The sequence below is a fragment of the Sinocyclocheilus anshuiensis genome, unplaced genomic scaffold (assembly GCF_001515605.1).
Source record: "Sinocyclocheilus anshuiensis isolate Anshui unplaced genomic scaffold, SAMN03320099.WGS_v1.1 scaffold267, whole genome shotgun sequence".
Lineage (NCBI taxonomy): Eukaryota > Metazoa > Chordata > Actinopteri > Cypriniformes > Cyprinidae > Sinocyclocheilus > Sinocyclocheilus anshuiensis.
Window position 1 is genome coordinate 3,258,920 of NW_015552637.1, and position 7,029 is coordinate 3,265,948.

The 7,029-nt window shown below is 33.6% G+C and overlaps 1 protein-coding gene across 1 annotated transcript in view; it reads right to left on the bottom strand.

Annotated features, from left to right (window-relative positions):
* LOC107666743 (zinc finger protein ZFPM2-like) overlaps positions 1 to 7,029 on the bottom strand; it is a 184,956-nt gene that overhangs the window by 114,794 nt on the left and 63,133 nt on the right. The window lies entirely within an intron of this gene.

Consider the following 7,029-nt stretch of genomic DNA (forward strand, 5'->3'; position numbering starts at 1 on the left):
TTTTATTTAAATTTTCTTTTTTTGGGGGGAGGAAAGAAATTATAGAAATTAATACTTTTATTTAGCAAGGATGCTTTAAATTGATCAAAAGTAATGATAAAGACATTTATAATGTTACAAAAGATTTCTATTTCAGATGAATGCTGTTCTTCTGAACTTTCTATTCATTAAATAAACTGAAAAAATTCTACTCAGCTGTTTTCAACATAATAATAATAATACATGTTTTTTGAGCAGCGAATCAGATTATTAGAACGATTTCTGAAGGATCATGTGACTGGAGTAATGATGCTAAAAATTCAGCTTTGAAATCACAGGAACAAATTACATTTTAAAATATATTCAATTAGAAAACAGTTATTTTAAATAGTAAAAATATTTCAAAATGTTACTGTTTTTGCTGTACTTTGGGTCAAATAAATGCAGGCTTGGTGAGCAGAAGAGACTTCTTTAAAAAACATTAAAAATCTTACTGTTCCAAAACTTTTGACTGGTAGTGTATATATAATTTATTTTAACTAAAACGACACACACACACACACACACACACACACACACACACACACACACACACACACTTAACTCTTTCCTCGCCAGCATTTTTGAAAAAAGTTGCTAGCCACCGCCAGCGATTTTGATGATTTTCACTCAAATTTGATGGCCTCCAGAATATTTTGCTGTATGAATATTCATATCGTTTGAATATGCAATACACCAAAATAAAGATCAGAGCCTCTACTTTTAAACAAAAGTTCTGCAGTCCAGATCTGACTCCTATTGAAAATGTATGACCAGTCATGAAAAGGAGAATCAGACAACGACAATCACAGACTGCTGAGCTTCTGAAGTCTTGTATCAAGCGAGACTGGACAAAAAATTTGCTTGCAAAACTTTAACAATTAGTATCCTCAATTCCAATGAAACATTGTAATTAATTAAAAGGAAGGTTGATGCGTCACAATGTTAAACATGCCTCTTTCCCAACTTTTTTGGAATGTGTTACAGCTGTAAAAACAAAATGTGTTCATATTTACAAAATACATTTACGTTGGTCAGTGAAAACTTTGGAAATCTTTTCTTTGTACTTTTGTCAATTAAATAAAAGTTAAAGAGAATAAAAAAAAATAAAAAAAATCACAGATTCTTGATTTTATTGCATTTTACAAAACGTCCCAACTTCTCTGGATATATGGTTGTATATATAAACTTTAATACAAGAGAGACAAAAATGTCTTGTTTTCCTCAGTATAACTCCTTTACGTTAAAGTTAAAGGCTTCTATTTCAGGGCAGACATAGTGATAAGTACAAAAAAGAAGTTCATTAATCCATAAAAGCTTCCTTCCCTTTCTGTTCCTGCACATGCACTTTCTTTATGCCTTGAGGAGCGTCAAGATATGTATCAAAGACGTCCATGATAATTAACAAAATAGCTGTACAGGCTATTACCACTAATATACAGAAGCCCATGACGAACGAGAATGAAGGAGACGGAGGAGCAGATAACAGAGCACTGCCTTTATGAGCTGAGACTGGATGTTCCTTTAATCAGAACATGCTTACGGACTAGAAGGAAGCTAGAAGTGAACTTTTGTGGAACTCAAGTGCTTATAGGGGTCAAATCATATTTTTGTGCCAAGAATTGCCATAATGTAGCTTTTCGTGTTCATTTTTCAGCCTCTCTCTGACCATTTTGATCCATCCAAGTGTCTTGAATCTTTGGATCTGTTCTCTGCTGGTTGTATCATTACTGTAGTAGGTGGTGAAAACTGTTTTTTTCTCTGTTCTGAATTAGGCAATGAATCTTACACTCAATTAAGTCATTCACAAATGTGTCTGGTTCAGACTCAAAGCACCGACTCGTTCAGTAGGTTCAAACAATGGAAAGCAGTCACACGCTTCAAAAAGAAGAGATGAAAAACCAGTGCATGGGCATGAATGAGAATCAATCTGTCACCTAAAACATTCATTCACAAACATACTACTTGGTTAGCTTTGCTCATTCGTAATCAGTTCTATGCGACACAAAATTATTGTAATTATAGTAATGTTTCATGTTTTACACCACCTCTCATGTGCAAGGAACATGGTACACAGACAAGATCGCAAACAAAGTTTGGCCAATCAGGTACCAGGGTTATTATAGATTAAAAAAATGACTAAGGTTATAAAATAAAGTTTAACTGAAATGAAATAAAAATAAAAACCTCAAACTTTTATTTCAGCTAGTTGCCAAAGCAACATTTGTCATTTTCATTTACTTTAACTTGATGCACTAAAATAACCAAAACTAAAACTAAAATAACATAATATAAATATAAAACTATATATACATATTAAAAATAATAATTATAAAAATGACAAAAACAACAAAATGACAAAAAAAGGTAACTAAAATTAAAATAACACTGTCAGGTACATGGTTATAGTTAACTAAAATTAAAATATATAAAAAATTCAACTTGAAATAAATGTTAACTGAAATGAATTAAATAAACTAAAATTAAATATATTAAAATTAGTTAATTTCAGATAGTTTTGAAGACAACATTTCTAATTTTCATTTAGTTTAATTTGATGTACTAAAACAACTAAAACTGAAATATATAATTAATAAAAATTATATACATATTTAAAATCAACAAAAACTAATAAAAATTACTAAAACTTTAAGTAAAATATATATAAATTCAAAATATTAAAACAACTATAACAGTATCTCAGTGATACTAAAATAACACTGGTCAGGTACCACGTAAAACACCACTGATTTGTGACCTCTTTAACATTGAAGCTTGTGAACTTCTGCCATTTTTACACTTAAAGCAAATCTTGGAATTGGTTTTAAAAGATTCTTAAAGCAGGAGCAACCTGTGCGAGTCTCTTCATTAAGATACTGTCCTTCTTTTGATGTACTCTCTATTAAATATCCCATTCACACCGAACAATTAAAAATGATCTGTTTCCGATCGTAATCATGCATTTTAACTTAAGCCGGGCAATAACAAAGACTCCAGATTTGAACATTAAAAAAGGAGTAAAAAATAAAATAAATAAAGTGATAAGGTAGACTCTTAAACTAAATAAATTTGCTTTTAATCGCTGCGAACAGGAAGTCATGCCATTTGAGATGTTCATATTTGATGGTGTGATTCCCATCTTTATTTAAATTATAACAGGCCCATCTGACTTTTCCAACACAATGGGAGGAATGAAAGGGGGGAAATGGCCTTTCAGAAGAAGACATGACGTGAAAGTGAATGTGGTTATTACGTGCGGAGATTAATGTCCACTGTACAGCTCCACAAGAGACAGTGATGCAGCTGCGTGAGCGATGTCATATCCTGTATTCTGAGAGGGTTGTTTCCTGTTGGGCGATTTTCTCATTTGCATTCTATTTTGCCAGAAATCCACATTCCTGCTGGAGTTTGACAGTAATGTCTCTGTGAGGAGCGAATGGGGCATGTAGAATAGATCGTATCTGTGTAATGTAACAAGATTATCAACAGCATTAGCAACCGTCGGCGCTATCAGAGAGATCGTGGTGGGAGGTAAATATGGAATTCAGCAGTGAGATGAATCTGACAAACTAGATTAAAAGGGATAGTTCAGGCAAAAATGAAAATTCTGTCATTATCTACTCACCCTCATGTGGCTCCAATGAGATTTGAGAGCTGGAGGCAAGATATTCAGTGAATAACGTCTTAAATGTCAGTCTGATGCTTATACAAAGCTATCGTATGACTTCAGAGGACTTGGAATATAGCGCATGATTCATATGGACTACTTTCATGTTTTTTTATAGTGGTTTTTATTGTTCTTTTTGTAACTGTTTTTAACTGTCAGGATTCTGACTGACAGTATAAATCTACTTTTGTAACTTGGATATTCAGAAAAGCACCACATTTTGGGTTTCACAGAAGAAATAAAGCTAAACGGGTCATATGTAACACCATTTGTTACACAACACAATTTTTTTCCCTTCTTTTTTTGGTGTAACGATTACTGGGATGCGCCAACATCACAATTCTGGATAACTGGAATTTGGAAAAAATTGGAAAAAATAACTTATAGAACATTCATAAATTGTTGCAAATTGAAATTATACCATGGAATTCAGGCATCACAACGTTATAATTCATACAGTGAATAATTTATTTATTACTTTATTTTACTCATGACTCTACAGAGGATACGTTTTTATTTTTATTTATTTTTATAAATTAATTTATTAATTTGTTTACATTTTATTGTATTTAACAGTGTTATTAAATAATCAGTGTTTTTAAAGATAAACTTCAAGTGAGAGTTAGATGACAAACGTAAAAATAAATAAATGTAAAAATAGAGAAAAAATGCGCTTGCACACTGAAATATGCCATACATGGTGATAAATAATAATAAAAAATGTCTGATTGTAATTAGATAATAACTGTAAATGTACAGTATTATGCATCAGTAAATGAACTGAAACTATAACACCAACTTCTCGACTGATATCAGACTAGTTAACAGTGTTTGCCAAGCCAACCGTGCTTATACCTCTAACACAAAATATTGAACTTCAGCATGTAACACGTCTGGCTCCATTTATGCGCCAAACCTGAGTGACACCAGAAATCATGCAGCTTTTTGTATATTTCTTTTTCTAAGAGATCAGATTTACAATTTTCACCTAGCAGGCGATAAAACAGGTGAAAAGAATCCCACCGACTAACACTCGCGACACATCTGGAGACCTCAGGCACCACTCACATTTCTATCAGAAAATGCAAAAGTCTAGTGTTGTTATGGTACATGTTTCTTTGTGTGATACTTTCACAGATGAGCGACACAACCAACAAAAATCATTCATTCAAAACAAATAGGGAGGGAATTGTCTCTCTCTCAGCATTACAGGATGGATGATCAGAGAGACATTGGGCTGCTTAGCCCCCCTCCATTTTTTATAAAGCAGGAGTTTAAAGCTCAGCATTTTCTTCCGGAAAGCCTTAACTGGTCTATGATGCCTCTTTTTGTATGCGCTTGCCCCCATCGTTGTGTGACTGACCCCCTCAGCCCTACTGGCTGCCTGATCACAGGGACCGTTTATTACCGTCGTCCCTACCGCTCTTATCTTACACCGCCAATGCTCATTTCCTTTCCAGATTGAAATGCAAATGTGAAATTTAATGATAAATGCATTATCTGATAGGTGCTGATAACTCTGATTCGCTGTCAGTATAAAATACACACCCCAGGGGGCTCACCGGTGCCAACTTGCCAAAATCCACTTTCTTATAAATGTACGTACCTGCAATAAATTCTGGAGGTCATATGCATTAAAAGGGGAATCATATTTTGTGTATTCTGCGATGTGATGCCACGGCTGAACAGTAATTGCTGCCGTTGCTATCTTGTTGGATGTATTATCCATCACTTTGATGAAGTGACTTTTAAGAAGTGCAAAAAGACAGATAAAACAGGGTTTTTTTGCTACTGAGAGACGGCGAGGGAAAATCTGCATGGTAAGGCGAGATTCTTGGAAAAGAAAAGATATCTGTTTTTACGTCTGTTGTGTGCTTTCTACTGAAGCTTAAAGGGATGGTTTATCCAAAAAATGAAAATTCTGTCATCATTTTCTCATCCTCATGTCATTCCAAACCTGTATGGCCTCCTTTCTTCTGTTGAACATAAAAGGAGAACATTGGCAGAATATCCATGCTGCTCTTTTCCATATAATGAAAGTATATAGGGCATATAGTGCATACGACTAATGTGATATATTTCAAGTTTTCGAATGTTTTCTGAAGTGAATTTTAAGTGATCTTTTAAGCAATAATAAGTAATCAGTAATTATTTAAGTAACCATTTACACAGAAAGTCTTCTCCAATGTAGCTCTCAAATTGCAAATAAACTTGATCACATTTAAATAAATAAATAAAAAGGCCAAATTATATTTATTTTATTTTTTGGACAGTTTTAGAGTTGTTTTTTCTGTTTGTTTGTTTTTTTCAAACAAAACTATACTGGATGGCTTCAGTAGACTTTATCAGAAAGTAACACATGAGTAATATGGACTATTTTTACAGTGTTTTTATAGTGATTTAGTGTCCTTTTTCTAAGTTTGATGGCACCTGGTTACTGTATGCTTTTATTGTACAAAAAAAAACGAAAAAAACAAAAACAGACATTCAGTATAACATCTGTGAAAAACGCAGGTTTGTCATACGCTTTGGAGCAACGATAGTGTAAACAGATGATGACAGAATTTCTTTCATGCATAGGAATTGTACATGTGACATGGGAACAACAAAACACTCTAATTGTTGTCAAATGCAAAACATGTCAGATTACAGATTATATAATAATCTCCTCATTTCATAAAATATATTAGCAGTTGCATCATGCACTTCCAACCATGGAATACTGAGTAGACACCATGCTAAAAAAGCAAGCATAAAAAGGGTAGTAAATGCTGCTATGCAACATTTCGCCTTCATTCCTTAGTAACACGGTCACTGTTTTTTTATGTTAATACAATGAGACTGATCAAAAGCAGATCGCCACATCACAATTCAACATAAGTTAGAAAAAATATGCTCTTCGTAATTCAAGAGCTCATTAAGTTTTCAGAAGCAGCCGAGAGTTTTACCTCTGTCGGGTGGCCTTGTCAAGGATATCTTTAGATGTCCTGCTATTGAGCGTCTGAAATCCCCTGATCCCAGATGGATTCATTTAAAACGTGTCATAATGAGCCGCTTACAAGTGATTACTGGCCGCTAGCTAATGGGCTAAACGGTTAAAGGAGGGCCAGGAATGATCGCGTGCTGGATTGGACCTTCAGGACTGAGTATCATATCAGAGGGGCACTGAAAAAACATTTGGATGCACCTCTGAGCGCAAGATGATTTGTCAATATATTTGGTCACTTTTTACCAGAATTTGAAAAATATTAAACTTTTAAATGTGTGTATCTGTTAAAGGCAGGGTTATTATAGTTAACTAGAACCAAAACTAAAACCATAAAGTTTTTTTTTTTACTTGAAAT